Genomic DNA, 27,673 nt, shown 5'->3' with positions numbered 1-27,673 from the left:
ATGAGATCCTGAACTAGAATTTTAATGATGTATAATAATAATAATAATAATAATGATAATTAGAAACAGAACTAAAAAATCTTGACCCCTCCTCCCACTTTCTTGTGTAGTTATATTACAAAGTTGTCCAAGGAGTTGCAGCAATGATCTTAAGTTTATTTGCTTGGACTCCTGCCTGACCCATCTGAGAAAGTGATTCTACGACCTGAACTGGTATGACATATTTTTCTGCTACTTTTCCTAAGTTGTACTCCAGAAGTTAGGATCTGTTATCATTTTAGTAACTTAAGAAATATTGTGATAATTGGGACTATGTAGTAAATTGAGTTAAATTCAAAAGGAATAAATCCACTTCAGGCATCCAATTTGATGCATGAACAAAGAAACTGTTTGTCAAGTTATAAATGTTTTTGTTTTTAAATATCCAACGGAGGAAGGAAGGTTTTGTGATTGATATAAAGACTGAACTGGGAGTTGGAAGACCTGGGTTCAATTTGCAGCTCTTCACAGACTTCCTGTGTCACCTTGAATAAGCCATTTACATTTCCCAGTTCTTCTCTTTCCTCCCATCAAAAAAGAAATAATTATATCTACTAACATCACAGGAGGTTTGTAAGACTAACTTAAGAAATGAGACAAATAACTTTTAGAAGAGTTCTGGCTCTTAGAAGTTACTCTACAACCTCATGTTCTCAATATGCTCAGAGCATTAGACTTCAGAGCACCCTGGAGGGTCTATCTTATCTCCTCTGCATATGAAGAACTATATTAGACTAAGCTGGATGGGAGGGTTTCTGTTACTTGGTACTGTGCATCTGGGAAGGTTGATTTCTGTTATCTTTACATTGCTGCTGAGCTGGGCTGGTGTCATACTTGTGACTCTTTGTAAGTTAAAAGGTTGTTTAGGGTGCTCAGGATATCTGCAGGAAATATAACATTTAAATAAATGAGAACATAAATTAGCAATATCTGTATAGGAATATGAAACAACTGGAGGGGTCTTGCAGAGTTTCACAGAGTTGAAGAAGTTCTTATGTGTTATTAGAAGTTTGTAATTAAAAGGATCTTCAAGTTTATAATTTTTCCTTTGTATTTGTAGTTGTTTGGCATCAGGATACATTTACAAACATCATATAGTCTGCATGTGTTTGTGCATGTATATATTTACACGTGTGAGTGTGTGTGCACGTGTAATGTGTATGCATAAAGAAAGTTGCCTCTGAGTGCATGAACTTGTGTATGAAAGTAGGAACAATAATTTTTGTATTGCAGCTGTGGCTGTTTTCAACATCAAAGCGAAATGAAAACAGTAAAAGTAAAAGAAAAGAAGGGAAAAAAAAGAAACATAAACCAAAACTATTATTAGAGAAGAACAAAGGAACTGATCCCACAGACAGTTTTTCAACAGCTGGCAAGGTTCATCAGCTATTTTTACTGGTCTAGTGCCGGTCCTGTTAACTCTGTCTTTTTTTCTGTTTTGTTTTGGATACTTTTTTTTTTTTTTTTTTTCATGAGTATCACTTATGGTTGGATTGATTTCAATTATGCAGGTGTATGTGTTAAGTAAAACCATACTGAAGTCAAGGAAGTGCAAAAATCAGTAAAACCATACTGAAGTCAAGGAAGTGCAAAAATCAGTACCCTCAATAGTTCTGCAGGGACTCGTTGCCTTGATCTGCCAGGCAGGTGGCCTTTAGATAATATACATTTAACAACTGGTCCAGCATTTCAATTACCCTCGCTGGATTTTGTCATGCTGTAAAGCAACCCTCCAAGAAAGCACCTTCATTCCCCTTTTGTAGTGAGCTGAGAGAGCCTCAAGACTGCCAGCTGTTGATACTCAGAAATGGTACTGGTCTTCAAACAGTCAAAAAATGACTCAAAAGTCACGTGACTAAATAACACTGGGAAACTCCTGGTTTCTTTTGGTTCGTTCTTTCTAGCTTGCAGTTCTGGTGTAGAAACTGGAATCTATTTATTTTATAGGAGGAAAGCTGAGATTCTTGTTTAATCATATGACCCCAGGAGCTGAAGCTTAATGGAAAAGAAACTGCAAACTATCACAAGACTCAGGACGCAAATTACGAGAGTTGGCAATGCTGAAGTCACATACTTCTCTACTTGTGAATCTTGGATTGACTAAAAGAGATGGGCTTTCATCATCCTGCAGAAGCTGTGCATGTACCCAGAAATTTCATCAGTAAATGATTCCTGCTGAAGCAGCTTCTCTTCCTTTTATGGGACTGATGAAAGTATTGTAACTGGTAGCAAAGATTTTTCACTACAAATAACGATATTCCAGAAATAGATTATGAAGGAAACCTGAGAGAATATTTTTAAGAAATTCTGATTAAAGAAGCTTAACTGTCTAAAAGATGGGATCTGCCTATTGGGAGGTAATTATTTACAGTTAAGCCTTTGGAAGAAATTCATCACTAGGATAAGGGAATGTAACTGCTGACTAAAGCGGAGTAGCACCCATAGACAGGGTGCAGATAAGAACAATAAAAACTCCTTGGTTACTCCTTGGGAATATTTTCTAATTATGTCATCTAAAGAAGATATTAATTCACTGAAAACCAAAACTGTAGGTACAGCCAAAAATCAAATCAATAAAAGATTGTTTGCCCCATTTGTGATGATATGATTAGTTTGTGACAGGCATATCATTATTATTTCCCATTGGGTCAAGTTCAGAATTCCCTCTCTCGGCATCTGTTTCTGGCAGTGCAACGTCTATAAACATCTATCTGGACACAGGCGGGGAATCCGGATGCATAGTTTTCTTACACAGTCCCTGTAGGGATGTGACGACCTCCAATGAGTCATTCCTTACTCCTGAAAGCTGAGTAGGAACTGTCTGATACTAGCCAATAGGATAGACCAAGTACAGAGACCTGGAGTGAGCATTTTATTTCAGACTGCAGCTGCAGCTGCTGGGTGCTGATTGGGCATCTTCACCTGCTTCAGTATGGAGCAGAGAGAGCCTCACTGGGTGACTTTATTATCTGAATTTGAGTAATTGCTCAGAAGTGAAGACTTGTGCTCAGTGTGGGACGGATTTAAAAGCATAGTTGCCCTTCTCTGAGAAGTTTATCCCAATCAACAGGGATTAAGCAGGCTGGCTGCGTAGACGAAGGGAACTCACTGCATTCCTCTTTTCTGGGAGCTGAGCCACTGCACAGTTAAAAGTGCAATAGTCATGGGGACAGTATGAGCCCCTAAGGCTGAATGAAAATAATACCGAGCTCGAACTTTCCATCTGCTCGGTACACAATCCTGCCATTCCTCATTTTGTAAATGATTGCCTGCTTCGGTCTGGTTGAAAGCCACCATGATTGCTATGTTCTGCGTAGAAGATGGTGTCCACACTCACGCACCAAGTTCTGCTTGTGCCTCATGAATCAGGCCTTCCTGAGGGGCAAAGGCATAGATAGGTTGTTCCTTGCCTCGCATATGGATTGCTTGGAGCTCGGACTGGGCTAGTAGTGGACCTGGCTTACTGAACTAGCAAAAGCAAGTGTTCCTCAGTCCTTTCCCCAGGAGCTGGAATGGAATCATGCCTTTCTTTGGGCTACCTTTAATTTATGTACACTGAGCCCTTTCAAAAGGACTTTGTTCGATTTTGATCATGACCATTCTTGGGGTGAGTACATTTAGCTTTGGAATTACTTGATAACATGTGGAATAATATTTACATTGGCCTACTATGAGAGGAAAACATGAATATTTCAAACTGTGTTCCACATGTTTACTTTTTAAATCCTCCTAAGCCAGCTAATTTTTACACTGAGTCTGTACATTCATTACCTGGTATCACACACTCAAAGAAAATGTCTATGGACTAGAGCTAAGAGGTCATCATGCTGATTTCCCTGCACATACAGAATCATTCCCTACAGAAATATTTGTTCTTAAGAGTACTGTTTTGCCTTGTTTTAAGTAGCTAGAAAGCAGTTCTACCATGAGTTCCCTTCGGAAAATGTTCCGCTGGCTGGTGGACCTCACCATTAGGAACATGACTCTGGTATTTAGATTGTGATTTTCTTGCATCACTTTGTCCCTTATCATTTATTATTTTATTTACCATGATGTCTCTTTCTCCATGCAAATGAAAGAAACTCTTTCTAAGGCATCATCAGAGTGTTGAGGAGGTTTAGAAATCATGTTGTGAACTGTCATAGCTGGGGTTTGGCCATAGATGGCTTGATTTTGTTGCCTACCAGTAGGCACCTTGTGTCCTTTCAAGCTCAGTATGGGATCCTGCCTGGCCTCCTGCTGCTGATCCAGAAGGTCCTACGTCAGACCTTGCCAGCCTTATGTGAATGTCTCTGGTGGCATTCAGTACTTGTGTTAAGGCAGCTGCACACAGAGCCCCCATTTTAAGAATGTGAGTCTTCAGATTAAGGTAAGTATGATGAGACCTAAATGTGAAGTCTTATGAAAAGTCTTCTTCAATGAAGATTTCATGCTAAAATCTCGGCATTGGGATTGGCCTTTTTTTCTGGCTAGGGATAATCTGTGGCTGTACCTACCTGGTTTCTACAAGATGGGAGAGATATTAGAGGTGGGATTCAGCTGCTAGACCAAGATACCAAATAAACATTGTAGTCACCTGGGCCTGGGCGTCTCTGACTGTATTGGTGACCCCTCACATTGGGTTTTAGTAGTCTACATAATACCCCTTGCTGTGTGAGCTGAATCTCACAGACAAAATTCAGCTGCTTAGACATACATGTCTGCTGTAATCTGAAATGCCCTGATATATCCAAACTAGCCACACAAGCTGTTTTACCTATAACAGGATGTGCAATGGACCCACACGTATCTGGTGAGGTTCGCAGAGGTGGTGGAACACCATAAGCCATCTAAAATGGTGCTAAGCACCTATGTTTTACCTATGTTTAGACAACTGAATCTCACTCTGAATTTCTGAAGGATGAATGTCGAGATGTCTCTCAAAACTTTCAAGAATTGTATTTATTCAGCTAATTTAACCACACAAGATCTTTCTTCTGTTGTGTTTTAATGTCCTTCACTAATGGTTCATTTAGTGCACCTAGTTTATAGTAGGACAAATCGATACCTAATCCAAATATGCTTAAAAATGATGGCCAAAGCAGGGAGCTATCAAGTACATGATTACAACGGCTCATGGACACCTGAGATATTCACATTGTCGTCTGGCTTGGCATCATGCTTGAGTATCCTGATTAGAAGTGATTTCCTTTCCCCCTGACTGTATAGTGAACAAAACACAAAGCACGGGTGCTTCGAGTATCATCTGAGCTGAAAGTCTAAAAATCAACAGAGCATCTGACCATCACCTACTGAAAGCAGTTTCAAAATACTATTCTGGAACTCTGTTGTTTGAATGCTTATTTATGAAAATTAGGCTTCTGCTGTGGTCTTTGCTCAATACCACAGTGATGAGTCCCAAGAAATGGACTAAGATAGGCTCTTCATTGCCAATAACCGAGAATAAACACAATTGCATACTCAAAATACAAACTAAGGTGTCTGCACAGACAAATAATTATCCTACTGCTTATTGTCCTACTTTCAGTTAAATCTAATGTAGTAAAAATAATTCTATATGAATAATTTGTCATGTGTCTTACAACAAATTTTAATTCTAGAAGATGCTAAATTATTTTTGTTAGATCAATTAATTATTTGAACTTCTGTGAAAATTATACTCCATTCAAGTTCTCTATACCTCTATGTCTGAGATGGAAAATGCTGAGTTTATTGTGTTTTGCTTCACTGCCATGAGTTGCACAGGAATTTTTCTCTGCTATATTTGGAAGTGAAGATTTATTTGAGTACAGCTTTTTGTTCCCTTTATTTTAATAAATGATGACGAAATTCATGTTAGTGAAATTTCAGACTTGGGAATGTAAAGCTGATTTGCATGTTAACAGTAAGTAAATTCAGGAAGAAGAGTTAACTACCCTTGTTTACTGCTTTAACTGAGGAATATAAACCTTATGAAGGAGAAAAATCCAGTAAACATTTATCTGCATATGAGAAGGATGCTACTGATTTACTTATTTTAAGACAGTGTTTTGCAAACACAGCTCTTAACAGAACTAATAATGTAATGTACCAAGACTTATACTCACAAATTCAGCATTACAGTTAGTCATGCAATAATAGCTGTGGAATTAGTCCCTGGAATTTCACTGTCAACCCTAAGAAGTAAAGAGCTACCTCTGGTGTAGTATGTGTCTTGTCCTTTACACGGAGGCTCGCAATGCAGAGTATGTCTGCATTTCTGCTTACCCTGTGCATTACAAATCATGAGCTGTATCCTCTCAAAATCATAAGATTAAAAAAAAGTCATAAATCTGGAGTTCTTTTGATTTACCTTCTGTCATCAGGGGTGTTAGCTTTGAAGTCCTCAGGAGTTTCTTCAGGCTTGATATGTCCTTTTTAAAAAGAGAAAACTAAGGTTTTTACTTAATCCTGAGCTGAAAAGTGATTTAAAAAAAGAAAAAGAGAAACAAACACAACCCCTTGCTTGAGGGAGCCCTTATGAAAACTGTGATGGTCCCTAGTGCTGACTAGGCACCCATCGTTCCCCTAGTGTGTTTCACTTGTATAACTGCATCTTTGCCATATACCCCAGAATATGTTGGAGTGTGCTCCACCATGTTCTGGACTAATTTAGTGTGTCTCTTTTCATGTTTTTGCATTCCCTGCAGGCAGTAGTGATGAACCTTCACCTCAATCATTGTTTTCTGGGGAAGGTGAAAATATAAATTGCCTTTACTTGCATGTTCCTACCAGGTCTAGGCTGTTGCCTGTAATTCAGATGACATGGCAGGTCAGGGTTTCCCAAGTGTCATGGTCTTGTTTATCTTTTTTAATGACCTTAGGCATCCTTTGTAATCCTGGCTGACTGATGTGTGCATAACAGCAAATGCAGAAATTTACTTTGGGTCAATTAATGTGACCATAAAATTACCAGATGGGTAAATGCAGTTCTTCCCTCGCAGTGCACAAAGGCACTTATCCAAGCTGGAAAAGGATTCAACCACACCCTGCAGAGCTGAAGTTGTGCATACATGCAAAACTACTTGTGCGGATGCGACTGCAGAGAATTTAATGCTGCGGCCCCGGGGAAGCAGAGCCGGGGTGTGCCCGCTGCGGCTCTCATGGCAATAACAGGCACAGCTTCCAACTTGGCAGCTTGCTTCAGCCTGAGCTTCAAACGTTCACCAGAGGAGCTAGCGGAGATTAGCTTTCAGGGTTAGGTCAGGAAAGCCGTTCCCAGTCTTAGTTCTCTCAAACACAACCCATTCCTGTCCTGTGCCGCTGTGTGCATGAAGGTTTCGAGGAGGAGAGGTGGGATGAAGTAGAAGTATATTCAGAAGGTATTAATGGCAAGAGTGCACACATGTGTAAATGCCTCCAGGCTTTTCCCTTTAAGCCATCATCCCGTAGGCGGTGCAGACAAATTTTTTTTTGTCCCATCTAATTGGTTTAAACTGATGTGTTTTCAAAACTATATTCCCCAAGACAAAGGAGAACAACTTCCTTTCCCTAACAAAAAAGCTTTTACTTCTCCTGCTAAGGGCAATTTTTGCAGAAGACAATTTTCTTGCTGGAATTGCAAGACTTATCACTCTTGTCCTTATCTTGTTTTCAAAGCTGAGGCTAACAATGCTTTATGTATTTACTGTTATTACCCAAAGGTAATGGGTCAGTGAGCACCTGCTGGTTAATACAGTGAGTACTGAAATAAAAATAAATGTATTTTTGCACACACCCCCCCCCCAATTGTTCAAAGTATACCGTCTTGTTCCCAAAGTATATAAAATTACTGCACATGTAAATATATATTTTCTATATATGCATTATTATCCATAATAAAACATTATGCAGATCATAAAAATGTATACTAGTTTCATACTTTCTTTTTAAGCAGGAACTAGTCAGCTCTACCTGAAAATTTGTATGAACAAAATTACAAAAAAGAGGAAGTAGTAAATACAAGAAAGATTGATCAGAGAGCTCTTTCTGTCATGATCTGTGCCTTGAGTTGTAACTGCTCTGAATATTGATAAATACTTTTTACTCTACTTATAATCAAATTCTAAATTAATCTCATAAGAATATATTCCCACTGCATTTTTGGTACAGTAGTTTAACTGAAAACATGGTTTGTCATGTTTTTCCTATGTCTGTCTAATTTCTGCATCTTTTTATGGCTAAGTAAAGCAGATATGTACCTTATATTCTTTAAAAGGAGCTGAAATTTTCTCCCCTGTACTCATATTTGCAAAAGGGGGCTAACTTTGTGTACTGACATTGGCTAAGTAAAGTGGATTTAGAGCTGCTCTGGGTTAATGGTACTGGAACTTGCATGGGATCAAATCCTACTGTTTTTGAACGGATGGGAACAAAACCAGGCTCGTAGTGTAGAAAGCTCGTATTAAACTTTGGTTCAGTAGAAGGTACGGAAAGAATATAGTTTCTTCTTAAAATGATTTATTTAAATTGGTAGACTAGAATTATACTTAAAACCAAGTGTCTAAATGCACCTGTTTAAGTCAGCTTCTTGTTCTCTCAGGTATTTAGGCATTGAATTTTCCCCATTAGCAGCATGATTGACACTGTGGTCCTTACAATAACACATGATTATAACTCTGAAAATAGCAATTACATTAAATGGAAACCAGATGTTGCATGGAATTTGACTCTCTTGGTTTCTCAGTGAAGTAGATGAATTTGTAAAGCAGAAAACCACAATCATTATTCAGATGGATTGTACATGAATTAATGACATAATATCTAAATCATATATGGTTGAAAATAATGATTAACTTCAGCTATCAAGATAAGCTAATGGAAAACAGATTTTTTTGATAAAAAAAAATCAAGGACACGCTCTTTTCAATATATTTTATCTTTATGGTAATAACAAAACCAGACCTGTTTTAACATTTCTTTATCCCTCAGATATCAAGGATATATGTTAAAAATAAACTCTTCACAACTTTTAACCTCCGGGAGTGAACCGAACAACCATTTTTGTTGTTTCTTGTTGAAGGCGAGCACTTTACCTTTCCAGGCTGGAATAAGTTTGACCAAATCGCCTCTCTTTAATGATAGTGTTTAGTGAACAAGCTTCATCAAAGGCTTGTTTTTTTGGTTTTGCAAACGCCGTGGTCACGCTCGGTCTGTGCAGCCACGTTCACGACACGAATGCACCAACACACCAACAGACACCATTTGACAGACCGGCAGAGCAGCGTGTTACTTTGCAGAACTTTAATGCATTTATAACAATGGATATCACACACAGAGCTCAACCCTCAGTTAGCAGCATCCTAAGTGGTTAAATTCATGAAAGCCTTGGCACATCATTTTCACTATCGTGTATTCTCAGTGACATCATCATTGTAAAATTAGGAACTTTCTTTCTCTCTTTCCTGCAGATGTGGAAGTTTGAAATTGCATTCCATGGTCCTGTGCCACATTTCATCAGCGTTTTTCCTTTGCTTTCTCCAAAGACTGGCCACATGTGGTGTGTAGATTGCTGGTGCTGTTTGGGATCTCATATCAAATACTGCTACCTAATCCCAGGCGGGCCTTGGCGGGCCCACACCTGCAGCTGATTGAATCCTCCCGGAGTACAAAGGCCTGATTTACAGCATCAAGGATACAGGGCCTGGTTGCAGCTGGGCTCCAGCAGGAAAAGGAAGTTGTTCATCATCTTGTGTGCATTTCATTAACAATAGTGTACCCGATATGTAGCTTATACAATAATTTCAAATCACTGACAGAGAGCATTATGGCATTTGGCATTAGGAGGAAAAATACTTCAGGATGGGCAAATTAAATGTGAGCGTGAGGCTTTCATGTGACCCAGTGAAGGTCCACACACTGATTTACACTGGGAGGGCTAATCTTGAAATACTCTCTTTCTTTAACTTTATCCCATTTCTTTCCTTTTGTGTGATGAGGAGACTGATACAGCACTGTGAGCCTCAGCATGTGAGCATAAGGGAAAGCCACTTCAAGTTATAACCCTTTCAGAAGAAAAGGTCTGAAAGAAAGGGATGATCATGGCTACAAACCTATTGTTGTCTTTAAAAGCAAGGAACTCGTGGTTCAGAAATGAGCCTCGAGATAAATTCTGCCATGGTATTGCTGGAGCACAGAGACATTAATCTGATGAAATTTTCAGATGCCCAGATCTGCATTAGTTAGCTGTACAGCCATGGGAGGAAAGGAGCACAGTTAGGATGATGTTCGTCAAGCCTGGGTGTCCTACCATTACAGTGTCTACAGTCCCGTGAATTCAGAAGAGGTTGTGGGTACCGTTTCTTGGCAGGACAAGTCTTGCACTCCTGGCACTGGTCTAAAAAGTTTATGACTGACTGTTCAGTGGTTTGGCTCATCTATAACAGATGATTCTTTATAAGAAAGTTGTATTCTTTGTGAAATTGTGTCTTTTGAGTGTTGAGCTCACTTTCCCCCTTTTTAAGATGACCTGGTTTCTTATTTCAACAGAAAAAAAATATTTTTTTGGACAAAATTATGTTGTTCCACTTTCCCTAATCAGAAGTCTTACAAGCAGGCTCACAGAAATGACTGCTGTATATCTGAGCCTTTCAAATTCAACAGACACAAACTTTGGTTGAACAGTCTCTAAACTGAACTTGCAGTCCTTTTTCAGAAACAGTTAGGTAGTTTCCTGGCTAAATGGTGCTATTCACACTCAAAAGTCATTGAACTTCTGTAATTGCAGTGTCAAATATAATTAAGATTTGAAGGCGTTGAGCTGAAGAGTCTTTAAAAAAACGCATCCTATATCTGTACAAATTGAGCATAGTTTTGATGCTGCTAGGACAGATAACACTAAGACAATTCAAAACTCTCTTATTTACTTGGTGATCAGGGAATTAAAAAAAATATCTTGAATGATATAAAGCTTAAGAACTACACAATCATAAATGCAATTTAGATGGGGTAAGATATGCACTCAGAAAATCTTAGTTTATTAGTTTTATTATAACATATCATAGGTTAGCATTGTTCTGACTGAAAGGCAAAGAAAAATACAGAAAACATTTCTACTTGCAAAAGGACACTAATTGTTCTTCTATATCAGTTTATTTCATTAATGCGCAACATGAAGTATTTTGCTGGAAACAGTTCTCTAATTTGTAACTGCAGTTGGTGACATCAGTTCTTTAATCAAGAAATAGATTTAAACAATGCAATGTTAAAAGTCTACAAAAAGAAAAATAGTTCTTTCCCCAACTCTTATTCTTGTGATTACATCTTACATGTGGCAACTGTGTGAATAATATCACATTAATTAGTGTGGTTTTCTGAAAAAAAAAAATAAAAGAAAAAAAAAAAAAATGTGTGTAAGGCATTACCCAGAACACTCATTTGGGTAGATAGATTTGGAGGTATAAATCGTGGGGAAAACTCAGCTGTGCCTGTTGGCTTGCTGTGAGATTCCCCTTTGCTTCAGTGTTGTGAACTTCTGAAATTACTGACTAAACCTTGTTCTTACAGGGTATATAACAATGAGAATAGGGATACTGAGGCTGTTTTATGTGTCTTTGAGATGGTTTTCTGACTTCATCCCTATTTCCTTTTGCAATACATGCTGAGCAGCATTTTCAGACTCGTTTTCAGGGGTACCCAGTTATGCAAAAATTATAACTACTTGATTTATCTTAGCCTCCTCAGCTTTTTTTCTGTCCTTCCCTAAAGTGTCTCCTCATACATCAGTCCCAAACCTTTCATTCCTTACTGACAAGGTCTGTGCTAGAGACTCAATCCAAAGCCTTCAAATATCTTACTATTCGTTTTTTCTCCCCTAACATTTACTACTCTTCTCCTTCTCTAATCTAATTAAACTAGTCATGTTTAATATTTTTTTCCTCTTGCATGAAGTATGTATATGGTGTGTTTGTAGGGCAGGGGCACTTCACCAAGGGTTTGAAGACACCCAGCAAGGAACTGGTGCCTCACAGCATAAACTCCTAATGTACCGATGAGACATCTCATTGCTCCACCTTGTGAGTACCTGAGACCAGCCCCTGAAGCCTTGCTGTATCCAAAAATACCTTTTATTGTCTGCTCCCATAATCGTGTAGCTGCCTGCCCTGCTAAATGGTCAAACCACTTGGCTGTCCAGGGCATGTGACAATGACCAGTACCAACTTTGTAAATTGCCTGGAGACTCAGCTTCTCTACACTGTCTCCTATGCGAATTTGCTCATGCCCTGGGTTTTGAAAACATTATGTGAAAATGATAGGAAATAGGAAGACTGAAGAGATCTACTTTGTCATGGATTGGGTGTCCTGATTTCACAGAGGGATGAGTATAGGATAAGTTATCTTACATTTCTGAATCCAGAAATATGAATCTAATTGAGGACTGGAACACATCCATTGAAATTGTCTGTAAAAATAATTTCCCTTGAATAGTTATCCATACAGTATTGTTGCTGATACAGTTGTAAAAAACATTTAGCACTTTATAATCCAATCTCTGCTCCTATGCAGGCCTGGGAACATAGTCTGCTTAGAAGGGTAACAACTTTTACAAAGTGTTCCTCATGGAAATCACCTGGAAAACTTCCAGGATGGCATTCCAGATGTTATAGTTTTAGCAGTCACAGAAATGCACCGCACTGCATTTCCAGATCCTACATACAGTAAAATGATTGTATGGGGTAGCACCTTCACCTTAACCCAAGAGCGCTGTTATTGAATTGTTTAGCATTTGATATGCAAGATGGGATATTCTAAAGCTCTCAGTCATTGCTGGCCCACCTCTGCTCACAGAAAAGCCAAAGGTAAGACCTGAGTTGACTTTACAGGGAGCAGAATTAGACCAATACTGAAAACCTTTGGCAATTCCACATACACGCTCAGATCGGTCATGTACAGTTCACAATTCCATATGTATAGGCATGCATGTTGGGAAAGGCATTGTTATTTCTCTTCGAACATGGTTTCTTTGCTACAGATATTTAATGAACTACCCTTTTGATATTTTGGCAAAATCTTTATCTTTTGCATACCTGTAGAGCCAAAATTTTATTTGGCACAGTACACGCAGTATGATGACCTTAAATAGTGCAGAACTTACTCTGAAACTTACTCCACAGCATTTAAAGAAAACATTTCGTAATGGGCCAATATGTTCAGCTCTAACTCTTATCAGCTTTTAGGCTCTTCCATAGCTAATGTCATCAGGGTTTGAGCTATCTATCAGACAGTCTGTTAGGCTTTTATCTTCGTGTACAGCAATATAAGTAACACTGAACCCAAAGCATGGACAAAGCATGAAACTTAACTTTGGAGCTATGTCAAACTCAGAGCTTGCATGTAGCTTAAAATATTAAATTTGCTATATTTGATTGACTGTTCATTAATAAAGCTTCTAGGAATCCAATGCAGATTTGGTAGCCTACCATGCTAGCTCCTGCCTAAAATGCATGTATAAAAAAACCCAACAACTCTTTCAGGAAATGACTACAGAAATATAAAATAAGGAGCAATGACAAGAATCAAAAAGCCTTAACAAGACTATACAAAGAATCCTACTACTGTTTTGAGGACCTCAAAGATTGATTTTTTCTGGCTTTTTCCTGAGAAGTAGATTTCACCACAAATGTCTTGAATTGGTAGAGGCGTAGAAGTCCTGTGTCTCTTTTATGGGAACAGAGTCTAAATGAGACACAGCACAAAGATGTGGTCAGTCATGCACTCTAAGTGGAATAAAGTACAAGAAACAATGGTAAGCACCTTCTTTGTGTTGCATACTAATTGATTTAGAGCTAGCTTGGATGTCACCTCATTCTCTTTCTCCCTTTGTGCTTCTTCAAAAAAACCTGTGATATGAGGAAAAAAAATCTGTTGGTTTACAAAACTTCTTCAAAGTAGTTTATTAGCACTTTATTTGGTAACATATCATTCCCTCTCCTGATACTGTCTGCTCTCTTTTTAAAGCCCCCTCAAGCAAGAGATGTATTTTTTTTCAAGTGTTCAGCATAGACAAGTTTTCTAAGGTCTATTTTTTCCAGAAAGAGGGAGGCATTCGAAACTGCAGAGTATACAGAGAAGATCTCAGGAGGAGAAGGCCTATTCCATTTATTGATTGATTGATTGATTGATTTACGATTCTTCAAACATGATTCTTTAATGATGCTAACACGTGAGGATTTTTCCATCCCCTGTAAAGTAACTACACTTTACTTTGGAGAGTGTCTCCTTAGAACCATTTCTATATGTAGTCTTTCTCTTCTTGAACATTTCTCCAGAGGTTCATCTTGCCTCCTTTCATTTCAGTTCACAAATCATTATTTTTCCAGCCAAGGACTCCTTTATTTGGTAAGTAGCAGAGCAGAACTTTATCCACATGTTGTCACCACTGGTTTCCAAAATAGCCTATTCAAGTGGGTTGGCAAATTTCAACTAAAATGTGTGTAGAACTGAAAACAATATCTGGCTTCTTGAGTTACCAGACTTAATTGTGCCAATGTATGCTTTCATTGCCTGTTGCTGTTCCACAACTTTCTCAAACATAAACAAAACAGAGTTCCAAAATATTAGAACTTTCCAGCTTTGAGAAAGTTGTTTTCTTCCTCAAATCTGGTAAGGGATTTTCTAGCTGTCAAAGAATGGAAAAAGTGTTCAAAAATATTTTCTCTACCCAACTGCCTTTTAATGCTTATTCCGTACTGCATTTTTACCCATCATGTTGTTGATGCGTTAGAACATACAGCAGAGGGTAGCTGCCTACCGCTGACCACCTCCATGCAGAGTCTGTATTGGCATAACTGTCTGCCACTACAAAATTGTGCCAAGACATAAGCAGTCACAGGCCACTAGTTGAGTGCCTTCTTCACTCATTTAATCACAATATATTTATGTATGCTAATTAAGAACAGCTAATACATTTTACATTGTTGTATAATATGGTAGAACTGAGCTTGAAGGATTTGGAGGATAGCATTTTAACCCTATGAACCACGATGAGCATGAGAGTCATTCCTGTAACTACCTGCTATTTACTGTGGGCTCCATGGCTCCAACATAACATTAGACATGTGCATATGAATGTACTCACACATGTTTTGCTCATGCTTCATAAACTACGTTTCATAAAACTAGGTAGAACACTCTCCAGGAATGAAGATAGCAGTGGACAGCTGTGGTTTAAATTTCATTCTTCAGCAGGAAAAAAATATTGGATAAGAGCAACGTAAAGATGAGCCCAGAAAACTCCTTATCCTAGTGCTAGGCAGGAATTCATTTGATTTCTTTTTTATGACCAAGATTTGGTGTGGTATTGCTAGCTTTTCTCTGCAAATGCTTATCTCTATCAGTGATGCTACAGAAGAGCAATGTAGAATGCCATTACCCATGTAAAACTTGATTTATTTTAATGATCCCAGTGAGTAGGGGTATGGTTCTCAGGTTAAGCAAAGCACTAATTAAAACAGCTGCTCTGCCCTGTTTGCTTCAGTTTCCTAACCGCTTGGATTCTTCTTTATTACAACTGTTTGGAGAATTTTTGAGGCTTGAATTACGAGGGTGTGGATTAGAAGCTAACTACCCTAACTGCAACATCTGTAAACTCTTAATTTCTGCTACAGCAGGTGTCAACTTTTCCCTAGATGGCTGTCCTGCTGTTGTTCTGGTTACATGTAGCCTTGTCAACAAGCTGTTTGTCAGCTGGTTCTCTCATGTTTCCTTTCCTTCGTGACCATTGATCAAACCAACAACTGGAGAGGATCTAGGGTGGAATTCCCTTTAGTTCTGTGCTGGTTGATTTAAAGTGTAATCAGACAGGTCTGAGAGCAAGAAATGGCATATGAATAATTGTGAGTGACACTGTCTTTTATGATACTATATTTTTCAAGGAGCTGCAAATTGTAATGCATTGGAACGTTAATACTTTGGAACTAACTTGACTTCCTACTTAGAAAAAGCCATAGGAATTCCCTGGATGGCTGAGTATATACTTCACTAAAAAGGCCAATCTGATGAACACATTTCCAGTGATGGAGAATCCACTACTACTCTTAGTGTGTTGTTCCTTTAGTTAGTGATCCTCGCTGTAATTTCATGCCTGAGTTGTATTGCTCCAGTTTCCAGCTGTTGGAAGGCATTTTATCTGCTAAAATACTATTCCCTTGCCTGATGCTATCAACTTACTTTTTTTTACAGATTGTAGAAAAATAATTTCTTAGTTTTTGTCTTCTTGTTATGCTCATCACGGCTAAGTCCTCGTGCCTGGCAAGAGGCATGTTGTCCAGTTCTTTAAAAGTTCTCATGACAATGCTCTGAACTATTATCAAATATCTCCATCCATATATTATTGAGCATGCTTGGTTAATGACTAGCTGTGAGACTTTCTTGAGGCATGCCATGGAACAAAGAGTCCTGATGAGAGGCAGTGTATGTTAACTCAGGCTCAGTGCCACACTGATAGCTGTGTGCTTAGCTAACAATGAGTTTGTTCCAACGCCTGTTGAAATCAGTGGCTGAGCTCCCATCAGTTTCTCTGTGTTCTGGAACAGGCCTATGTTTTTAGGACTTTACAGATTTTTTAATAACAAAAGTACTTTGTGAGATTTTATGTCTGATGTGAACCTCTATTTAGTCCCAAGTGACTCCTTTCGATTACCATTTTGACTATCAATTCCAAATAATAAATAGATAAAAAATGATTAGTAAATCTGATACGAAGCCATCACTTTCTGCTTGGTTTTCCCATCAGATATAAAAAATTCAATTTCCCGTCTTTTCACTCATTTTTTTTCGGATTAACCATTGATTATTAACAATTTGTTAATGATTTAGTATTCTCACAGTAATTCTGATTAACCTTCTCGAATCTCAGCCTGATTTGCTAAAACCTGCCCCAAGCTCAGGGTCTGTGCTAATGTCAAGGGAGTCTCTGCTTGCTCTCAAGTTTAGTGAGCGAGAAGTCTCCTAATACTTTACTAGCACTGCGTGGAAATAGAAACTAAATGTGCAAATAAGCACCAAAATTGGATCAAATTGCAGTTGGCTAGCCAGAATCTCACAGGTTAGAAGGGCTCACCTGTAAGGTGAATAGGATTCTCTGGTTCTTCCACGTAGTCAAATTCTGGCGCAGTTGTCCACCCTGCATAGAGAGCCTTCCCAGTGCTGGATGCAGCGCACTGCCCATCTGCTCTCACCAGGGCCCTGGCAAAAGAGATGAGAAACTGATCTAGAAGTTGCCGAGCTGGATCAGTGCTGTGCAGTGCCTGATGCGGTAACTCCCACGGCAGGGTAGGCTAACCCATGCTTGGCACCACTCCACTGCTCCCTCATGGCTCCAAAGTAGCAGTCGGCAGTGGGAAGCCACCTTCAAAAGATGCTGATGTTAGTTCACAGTTTCCTACAGCTGACTGCGCAGGTGAACTCTCCCTGCCTGCATGTGTGTGCTCCAAAGGCTGTTGAATTCGGTGGCCAGACTCCCACTGGTTTCTCTGGGCTTTGGAATAGATGTTCAGGGCTTTTATGCTTTTGAATGGCTCCATGCTTTCTCGGACTCCAAAGTTTCTGAATCAGTGTATTCAGTCTGTCTCTATTTCTGCATGTTTCCATTCTTCTGAGGGAAGCAGAAGATGGAATATGAGCTGGACTGTGTGCTTACTATGTGGCAGTTGATGCATGTGCCACAGATTGGACATTGCTGCTGGAATAAAGGAAAAATAAGGGCAACTTTATGACTGTAAGTCAAAAAAGTGCCAAGAAAATCCAAGAATAAAATTCCAGGGATCTTTTTTAACAGAATATGAAATCTCATTTTGAAAACACTTTGATACCTCTAACAGATAATTTTCCATTTTCCTTGTAATTGCCTGGAACAAATAATCTATTTGTTCCTATTGCTCAGCGCTTTCACAACCCCAAGTCAAAATCACGTAACTGCTGGAAGAACCCTTGATTTTTCTTAAATAGGTTCTCTATTAAAATATACCCCATTAAGGTGTAGTAAACTTGTTTGCTCAAAACCCAAAGAGGCAAAGCAAGGAGAGAGCGTGGAGGTATGTGGGCTCATCTGTTAGACTGCACCCTGGAGTTAAATCAGGCTAGCTACAATGACATTACCGACCTTGCATTTTTATCTGAGGGTGTCCTCCAGCTTTTCTTAATTCACTAAAGATCACACAGTACGTTATTCTTCAACATCCAATATCTATGATAACACAAGACTTCTGCTATCCTCACAGAATATTTTCTTTATCATCCATTGAAAAGCAGGAAATCTATAGGAAAATTCAGCAAAGCAGAAAAAAAACTTGATAAATAGGAGTCTCAACTTGTTTCTGTGATGAATTGTCTCCAATAACCTGGTAAGTAGGGTCATTCAGTGCATATTTCCATGATTAACTCAACTTTCATTTTAGCTTTGCAGTTCACCTTTAAATATTTAGTTTGGTTCCTGTGGACAAATGTTGATGTTGGCTCTCTTGTCAGACTGATGAAAATGTTACACAGATGTCCTTTGGTGATCCAGTACCACTAAAAGGCCTGCAAATTGCTAAATGATGAACTCTCTTTCTCCATCAGTCTTTCGGTTGGTGGCTTTTGCTTAAGATCCTTTGCTACTCGTTCTGTATACTTGTCTGGTGTCCCTGCTCTTCCTTAATGCAGTAATGTCTGTCTGAGTATTCTCTTTGCTGCACAAAACTGGCTGCATTACACTGTTCTGAGAAGACTGCATTTTACTGGTTGCTGATTAGAACTCACGACAATGTCCTACATTTTCTTTAGAAATATGGTATCTCAGATGTTAAAGCAGACACTTCAGCAGTTTTACTAGTAGCTCACAAAGAGCCCATCCTCTAACAGAATACCACTGGCTCAAACTCACACATCATTTCAGGAAACCTAATTTAGTCTGCACAAGAATACTATTTCTCAGTCAGGTCTTTCACCCTTTTCCTGCACCCCCTGCACCCCCCCGCCCCTGGAAAATGTGAAATCCTCTTCCTTCTCATTGGTTTCAATATCTGACTTGGTAACAAAGGCGCTGTAAACTCTGACCCTTTTCCCTGACTGGTCATTTGAGGAATGTTCTGCTACATTCATTTGAACTCGTCTTTCAGTGCTTTTGAGGATCCTCAAATTGCAAGGCTGGGAACAAATAGGAGAGAGACCAGTATTCACACTAATTTAGATGCCCAGACTTAGGAGACTGCTTTCCTCAGCTTGCTTGCTATATAGCCTTAATCCATCATATTCCTGCCTTATTTATAATGGAGATTGCTGTCTTTAAAGGGGAGGCTAGAATTTAGGTCATAATTGCATCCAAATACCTTACCCATCACATCACAGCCACACATCCAGCTGCAGAACACTTGAAAGAAGAAAACTTTTGATTAGCACTTAGTTTACAAGCAGTGAAGCTACTTTATCACACGGATAAGACCGAATCCCTCAAGGAGAGAGCACTTCTACATAATGTTCTCTAAAGCCCACTTGCTCTTAAAGAACGGACAAGGCGGAGTCAGGAGACCTGTCTGTTCAACACTGTCCTGTTGCCTAAAGATCAGCTTTGGTTTTGACCCTTCCTTCAAAATCCAGAACTCTCACTGGCACTCCTTTGGCACTTCCTGATTAGCACGAGAGCTCTATTTTCTGAAATGAAATTCCCTTTGCCCCCTAAATGCTTTTTTCACCCTCCTTCAGGCTCACATGGTGTTCAGTCTATGCCTTACTGCACTGAGGTATTTGAACTTGGCCTGTAGAAAGCTCAAAGCTTGAATAAAACCAGAAATCCCAACCATTTGGTGTCAGTAAAGTTCTTATGATGCAACTCAGACACAGAGAGAGTCAAATATATCTTTTTATTTCTTTAATCAATTAGATCGACTCAGTGTTCAGTCCTGCCCATACAGGTGAGAAATAACTTTCAGTGATTTGGATTCTGTGCACTGTAATTGTGCAATGCATGAGAACACTTTTCAAGGAATTTATTGTTTTCATGTTGTCATCTATGAACTATTTTTTAAAATTCTCAGTAAAACAAAATCTCCCATGTCTTGAGCACTGCACTTAGCCAAGGGTGCAATGAAATAATTTCTCTTAGCAGCTAGATAGGGTGAATGACAGTAACGACAGTGAAATTTTTGATGGATGAATGTGGTTTCTTTTCACCATCTATAGTTTCTTCGGTACCTCTGGTGTTATTTTGCATGCCATTTCCTAATGTCTTATGGACAGCTTCTGAAACCTAGAGTATTATTTCAATTCTTTAGGAAAGCTGTCCTAATTTTAGTGGGTGAAGTTTCATTCCTTTAGTGCACCTAACATTTTGGTCTTATCTACACTGCACAACAGAGCATTATGCTTGCAACATGTCAGCTTGCACTAAAAGAGCTAGCATGTCCACAGGGAATAGCATGGTGCTACTTAAGGTACCAGCCCAGCTGTAAGAAGCACAGCAGCTTGGAGGTATGGCTATGTGATCCCTGAGCCGAGCCCTACCGACGCAGCTGTAGCTCAGGGGATTGCTTGTTCAGAGCTACTTTGGTTAGTTCTTCCTGCACTTGTACTGTGTGGTTATAGAAATATCCCACTTCATGGTAAATCACGGGATTTTGTACTGTTTTTTAGTTAATTGTGTTGTGTTTTTTCCACGTGCTGATTGAAAGTTAACCTTGTGTTGATTAATTGATACAAACAAACCATAATTAGCATTGCTCCAGAGGCTAACTTTCATTGCTGGCAAAATGAGGTTTAACTTCATTCACTTTCATGGACTAGAGCCTGCTTATGTCAACACCGACTTTGGCCTCAGAGAATGAAAACAATAGAGTCATACAAAGGAGAGTGCTCTTTTTCTATCAGTATATTAAATAAAGGATAATATTAAGTTTGGATAGTGGATAAAGTTAAGCTATGCTAATACTTATAATCAACTACCACTCTGTTGAAATTAGAAATCATGCATTCCTGAGGTTTCTAGCTATTTTTCCTGCCAAGAACATGTAGCGCTTCTACCAATTGCACAGTAAAAACAAGAGACAGACTTTCTTGCACTAAAGCAGTCAGCAGTTACCGTAAGTTCACGTTTAAATCATGGACACCTTAGTTATTGATAATTTAAAAAATACTCAGAGGGTGGAGACACTGCTTGCTAAAGAGCGTTGAAAGCATTATGTAGTTTGAGAAAGGGCAACCAAACACTGTTTCTCTGTGGTGTCAAAAATCTCATCGCAAAAAGTAACAGGGAAGTGAGTAAGCCTCTTTCTCTTCCTCTCTCTTTCTCCCTGTTTCTCATTACTAAGAGGAAATTTGCCTGCTCCCTCTGAAACTGTCACCCTGTCAAACTGAAAATTTTCCATAGGTGCTGGGCTGTGGATGCTGTGAGCACACCTCGGGGCCCTGTGTGCTGGGTTTGGTGGAAGGATGGCTTCTTGGGCCTCACCTAGACTAGAAAAATGGAGGATCGGATTAGACAATCAGAAACACTGGTGGGATTTCTGTCCTTAAATGCTTTTCAACACTCAGCTAAACAAAGCCAGAACTGACCTGATCTAGTAATAGGAATTGTCCTGCAGGAGGCTGGACTGGATGGACAAACCAGAGGTCCCTTCCAACCAAAATTTTTGTGGGTCTATCAACTTATACTTGTCCAGGCCTCAGTACAGGACCATTATATTCATGCACTTCAGCATGGGTATTCTCTAGAATAAAGTTCACAATGGAAAATACTTTCACATGTAGTGCAGCACGTCTAATGGAAGATCATACAAAAGTAGCTACTTTCCTCTAGTTACAACATTGCAATAATTACAGTAATGCACAAGGTTGAAGAATAAAACTTGTGTTAAAGAGCTAGACTTCTCCATAATCATATGGTTTATCAAATCTTAGGAAAAAATGATCCCTATGCCTACTCTTCCTCTGTTTCCTCTTCCTGAAGTGTAGTAGGAATGGCCCACATTTTGTATCCGGACATCGTATTTTTATTGACTGTTCCTGGGAAAGAAGATATTGTATGTTTGTTATTTTACCTTCAGATACACTATGCCAATGCCTGAAACTCATACGGGATTTAAAGACTCTTCTGGGTAAACCACTGGTCTCAAGGTACTTGTTAATTTATTTGACCTTTGTAGGCAATGTGGAGCAAAACATTATTCTTTTTAGCACTGAGAACACAGATTCAGTCCTGATGTTCAAAAATTTTTGGGAGGCAAAGTGCCATCCCTCTGTTATAGCAAATAATACAGAAGGAAACATTTGTTCAATTCTAACCTAAAAAGACTGTCAGCTTTCAGAGCTAAAGCACACAGCTGACTTTCTAATTGGGAAGTGCTAGCTTATATGTTGAGCCAAAAAATGTTAATTTTTAGTGCTCCACCCAGGGTTAAAATACCTTTATATTGTGTATATTTTTTCCACTTAGTGTAATTAATAACAACTTACTTTTAGTCAGGTTTTTTTTGCCCTAAAGACGTAAACAGCTTTATGAACTAATTATTAAGAAATAATGGGCTTTCCATAATTACAGTGGTCATCAGCTTCCATTGCAAGGCTTTATTTTTGCCACCTTATAACTTTCACCTGGAAAAAAACCCACCAACAACCCTTGGCCTGATAATTGCTGATTTTACTCTGAAGGCAAAGGAGAATTCTTCTGTGGAGTGTGATGAAAAGCCACCAAACCACACCTGAGTTACAGGCCATTAAACATCACCCATATTTCAAATTTTGGAATTTGGCTTGAACTTTATGTTTGACACCTTTCTTCTTATGAAAAGTGTCATTCAATCTTTAATGATGAATGGTCAAACCTGGACGTTGGACTTATGTCCCGTGTGAAAAGTAGTACCTCTTGTAACATATTGCACCTTGATTTAGAAGTAACATAGTGCCTTAGAGTTATGGCTGCAGCTCCCATCCACACTACTGTAAATCCTGAATGGCAATCTGTTTGACCATGGAGGTATATGTCAGTGCAAATTATTTAACTACATCACTAGCACTTCTTACAATATGAAATAGTTACCTAGTGCTTATCATACCTGTCTGAATTATTGTTCTCCTTTTTTTCCTTTCCTATTGGTATCTTGTCTCATTTTTGACCTGTTAGAAAGTGAGTGATTTGCTGATTTGTGTTCCTCAAATGATTATTACTTTATTCTTTTTTTATGGGTTTTTAAGGTTTCCATGCAATCCCAGAATCCAGTGGGGATTTCCACTTCCTCTACTATAATAAGGCAAAATACAGAATTGATCTAGACCTGGCATGAACGATAGGCCAGAAACCTCCATATCTCTCTGGGGAAGATAACAACAGCTGGTAAAACAGAACAGCCATCAAGGAATAGGAACCTTCTTCAATAACATATTTGTTCTAAGAGGTTTCTGTTCTCTTTAGTTCCTTTTGTCCTAGTATTTCTTCCACAGGCACTCACCAAGATATCTCCATACTGATGTCTATTTTGCACTAGCAATTTGCCCTAGCAGTTTGCACTCCCATTGTAGTCAATGGAGATTGCAGCCAAGAGTCCTAGCCATGTATTCATGCTAAGAGCAAGAAACAAATTTAGGGTTAGATTATAATTTTATAGGCTCAGTTATTAGGGGCAAGGAAGATAGGTTTGCTATAGTATCATAAAACCATAGCAAAATCCAGGTTGGATGGGACCTCTGGAGACCGTGTGGTCTGAAGTTCTGTTGAAAGCAGGGCCTTCGGTTAGGTTATCCAGAGTGCTATGAAGCCAAGTCTTGAATGTTTTCAGAGAAGGAGACTCCACAATTTCTTTGAGCAACGTAACCCCAAGGTTTATTGTTCTCATGATGGTTTTTTCCCTACATCTAGATAAAATTTCCCTTAAAGCCAATTTCTTGTGTTTCTTATGTCCTGTCACTGTGCATCCTTTGGATGTACATTCATCTTCTCTAAAACTGGCTTTTAGGTATTAAAAAGATGTGATTAGATTCCCCTTAAGCTTCCTCTTCTCCAGGCTGAACAAACACAATTCTTTCACTCTTCTGTCATATGCCAAGTTCTCCAGTCCTCTAATCATCTTGGTAACCCTCCAGTGGACCCTCTCCATTTTTTCAATGTCTCTCTTACACTGCAGGGACCAAAATGGATACAGTATATGAAATGTGGCCTAACAAGGGTTGAATAGAGTTCGTAATAACACTCCTTGATCTGTAGGTTTCTCCCTTGTCAGTACAGGCTTGTGATGCTGTTAACTTCACTCTTCCCAGTGCCCACTGCTGGCTCAGGTGTAGCTTGCTACCCACCAGGAATCCCATGACCTTCTGTGACAGTCTGACAAATTATAGTCGATGTCTCAAACATTCGTTGAAGAACTTTGGTGGAGAAAACAGCCTCTGTAAAAATGCAGAAGTTCTGTGAATGGGACAATGTGGCCGGAGGAGAGGGCCCCATGGAGGGTGGGACTGAGCTTCTCCAAAGCTGCAATTCCTTATCTTAAGTGACCAGGAGAAGGAGCACAGCATATACGCCTGGAGGAGGAGGCCCCACAGAAGATGGGACTGTGCTTCTATCTTAAGCAGTCATGCCAGCAGGAAAAGAGAGGCAGCTCTGCAATGAACCCCCCACCTCCCAAAGCTCACTGACCGATTCCAGAGAACCCCGGGAATAGGAACTGCGCATGTTGAGACCATTGACTAACACACTATAAAAGAAGGGAGAACGAGTTCTCAGTGCGCACCCTACAGAACTGGATGTCTATGCTGGCTGGACTAACGCTGGACTCGGGACTGGTGAAACCTTTTTCTTCTTTCTTTCTCTCTCTCTCTCTTTCTTTCTCTCTTTCTCTCTGTCTCTCTGTCTCTCTTTCCCTCTTTCCCTTCTCTCTATTCCACAGTCCCTACACCTCATCCTTTTAAACATAAACTATTGACCAGGTCTGAGACTAGGAGTGGATCTAGCCACCCCTGGGCTCCTCTTTGAGAAGGAGTCCAGAAAGCAAGGGGTTCCATGCTGAACCTCATGACTCAACAAGAGGGCTCTCCTTCTGATACCTTTCATGTTCCTTTTTCCATTTCTTTTTCTACACCTCCCTACCCTTTTCAAACAGTGGCTTAACAACATGTTGCAAGGTTCATATTGATAAGTTCACTTGTACTTGGGCAAGGTTAGCTAGGTTGAATAAATGTTGATTGTTGTTTGAACTCCCCTGGTGTAGTTTTGCCTTAATTCTGACAAAGGAAATCCATGAACCTGAGTCGCTCCAACTTTGGGATGTGACAGCTTCTCAGCAAGGCTGCTTCCCAGCAAGTCAGAGCCCTGTCTCTACTGCTAGTTGGGGTTATTCCACCCCAGGTGTAGGACTTTACATTTATCCTTTTTAAACCTCAAGGACATCTTGTCATCACAATCTTTCAGCCAGCTAAGCTCTCTCTGTGTGGTGTTTTTTTCTTCTGGCACTGAAATGTCTCTCCCCATCACCTGCAAACATGGTAAGGGAGCCTTCAGCTCTGCAGTCCACACTGTTAATACAGATACTGAACAGGACTGAACCTACCATTGACTTCTGAGGAGCTCTGCTTGTGACTGGCTGCCAGTTCAACTCAACCTACCACCCATTAAGGTGACTCAGCATTTTAGCCAGTTTTCCACCTGCCTTATGCCTCATCTGTCCAGTACATATCTTACCAGTTTGTCAACACGGATGTTGTAGGAGAATGTGTCGTACATCTTGCTAAAATCAAGGTAGATGATGTACAGAGCTCTTGCTCACGGAGCAATTTTTTTTTTTTTGTCATATAAGGAATAAGATTGGTCAAGTATGATTTATGCTTAGTAAATCTGTGCTGGTTTTTTCCCAGTCGTGTCCTTTGCACCATTCATGTATCTAGAAATACCTATCATGAGGATCTGTTCCATAGTTTTCTCAGAGACTGAATTGAGGCTGCCTGGTCTGTGGTTTCCTAGATCTTCCTTTTCACTGTTCTTGTAGATGGGCATGATATTTGCCCTTTTCTAGTCACCTGTGACTTCCTCTGAGCTCCACAATCTTTCAAAAATGGTAGGCAGTGGCTTTGCAACAATGAAAAGCAACTCTTAGCACCCTTGGATGCATTCCATCCAGTTCCATACACTTGCATATGTCGAATTTGTACAGCTGGTCACCATCTTGGCCGCCCTCTACTATTCATGATTCACCATTTGCTTTGATTTACTTCTTGACACAGAGCCTTAGGGGATGACTTTATCTATGAAGACTAAGATAAAGAAGTTTTATCTATACAGGGCTTGTAACAAACAGATCCTAGCCTCTAGAGGTTATTGCAATGCAAATAATAGCAATAGCAGTGATTGCATTAAACCTCACAAAGTAAATCAAATTGCTATGCCTTAGTAAGTTGCTGAAGGAAACAGTAATTTTATTTTTGGTGTCGCATATATGTGTCTTCATTTGAGCTAGTCATTCCAGGCTCCTTTCACTGTATTGGAGAGAAATAGGTAGTTTTAGAGTGATTCATGTGACTTAATTTAGACATCTACCACAGGATAAGATGATTTGTGCCTTGCACTGACTTTATTTACTAGACTGGTCAGTGACTGGCTCAGACACAGATGTCTACAGTTGTGAGATAAAACCCCACATTTATCCACTCCTAGCCTGTGCCAAGTGTGAGGTAAAATTCTTACTCCAGCAGCAGAGAAAAAGGAGTAAAAACCTGACTATGCTCATGTGGTGCAGCTCAGTTTATGCCCAGAAACCTGGTAGGTCACATTAACCCTATCATACACCTGAGCTTTCACTGGCTTCAGTTCCAATTTTTCAGCAAAGCTGGGCTGAAATCAGCTCGACAATGGTAGAACTATTAAATAAAACAGTAAGCTAAATAGTTAAAGTGAAGAAATTTAAAATGCAGAGGAGAATAAATAGAAAGTTATTTAGCTTCTAGAGCCAAATAAACCTCTTGGGCTTCTTCTAAAAGTTTTTAAAGAGAGCAGTGGGTCTCATACCAGTAGCAACATAGTGCTTCCCAACCAGCACACCTACCGTTGAGCATGACACTGGAAAAAAATCAGCACCTTTAGCCTCAGCTGGGGCAGCTGCAGAACAGATGGAGACTAGTGTTGCTTGACTCCTCCTCCACTTCTAATTAACCTGTACAAAGGGGAAGGCAGTCATCCTAAGTGAAAAACCCTGTGTCTCTGTTAAGGCCTTTTCTCTGTAAGAGTGGTGAAAAGCAGGGAGAGCTCTATATCTTAACAGGTACAACTCCTGCCTTTCAACACAGAGACCACACTTCATGTTTAAAGGAGCTGCTTACATTAATTCAGTGCATCTCACCTCAAAACCTAATGCTGTGCCCTAAATTAAAGAATGACTTGACTCTCAATTCTCTTGTCAGCTGAGAATCTCGTATTCAGGAGAAACTTCAGCTGATGTAATAAAGTCTAAACTCATCTGTAGATGGACAGAGGAGAAAGAGGCCACAGAATCTGTGCCAAATAACACTGTAAGTACTGAACTGTAGAAGCTGTGAATCTGCACATAATCTGGCCTGAGACCTTCTGCCAGTGTGGTGTTCTACACAAATACATATGTGCACATATGCATACATATATACGTGGTCTAAATGCTTGCAGTATAATATAGTAAGTTTACAGCAGAAATGCATTTTAAGAATTCCTGTG

Source organism: Accipiter gentilis, chromosome 16, assembly GCF_929443795.1.
Source record: "Accipiter gentilis chromosome 16, bAccGen1.1, whole genome shotgun sequence".
Taxonomy (NCBI): Eukaryota; Metazoa; Chordata; class Aves; order Accipitriformes; family Accipitridae; genus Astur; species Astur gentilis.
This window is presented reverse-complemented; position numbering follows the sequence as displayed.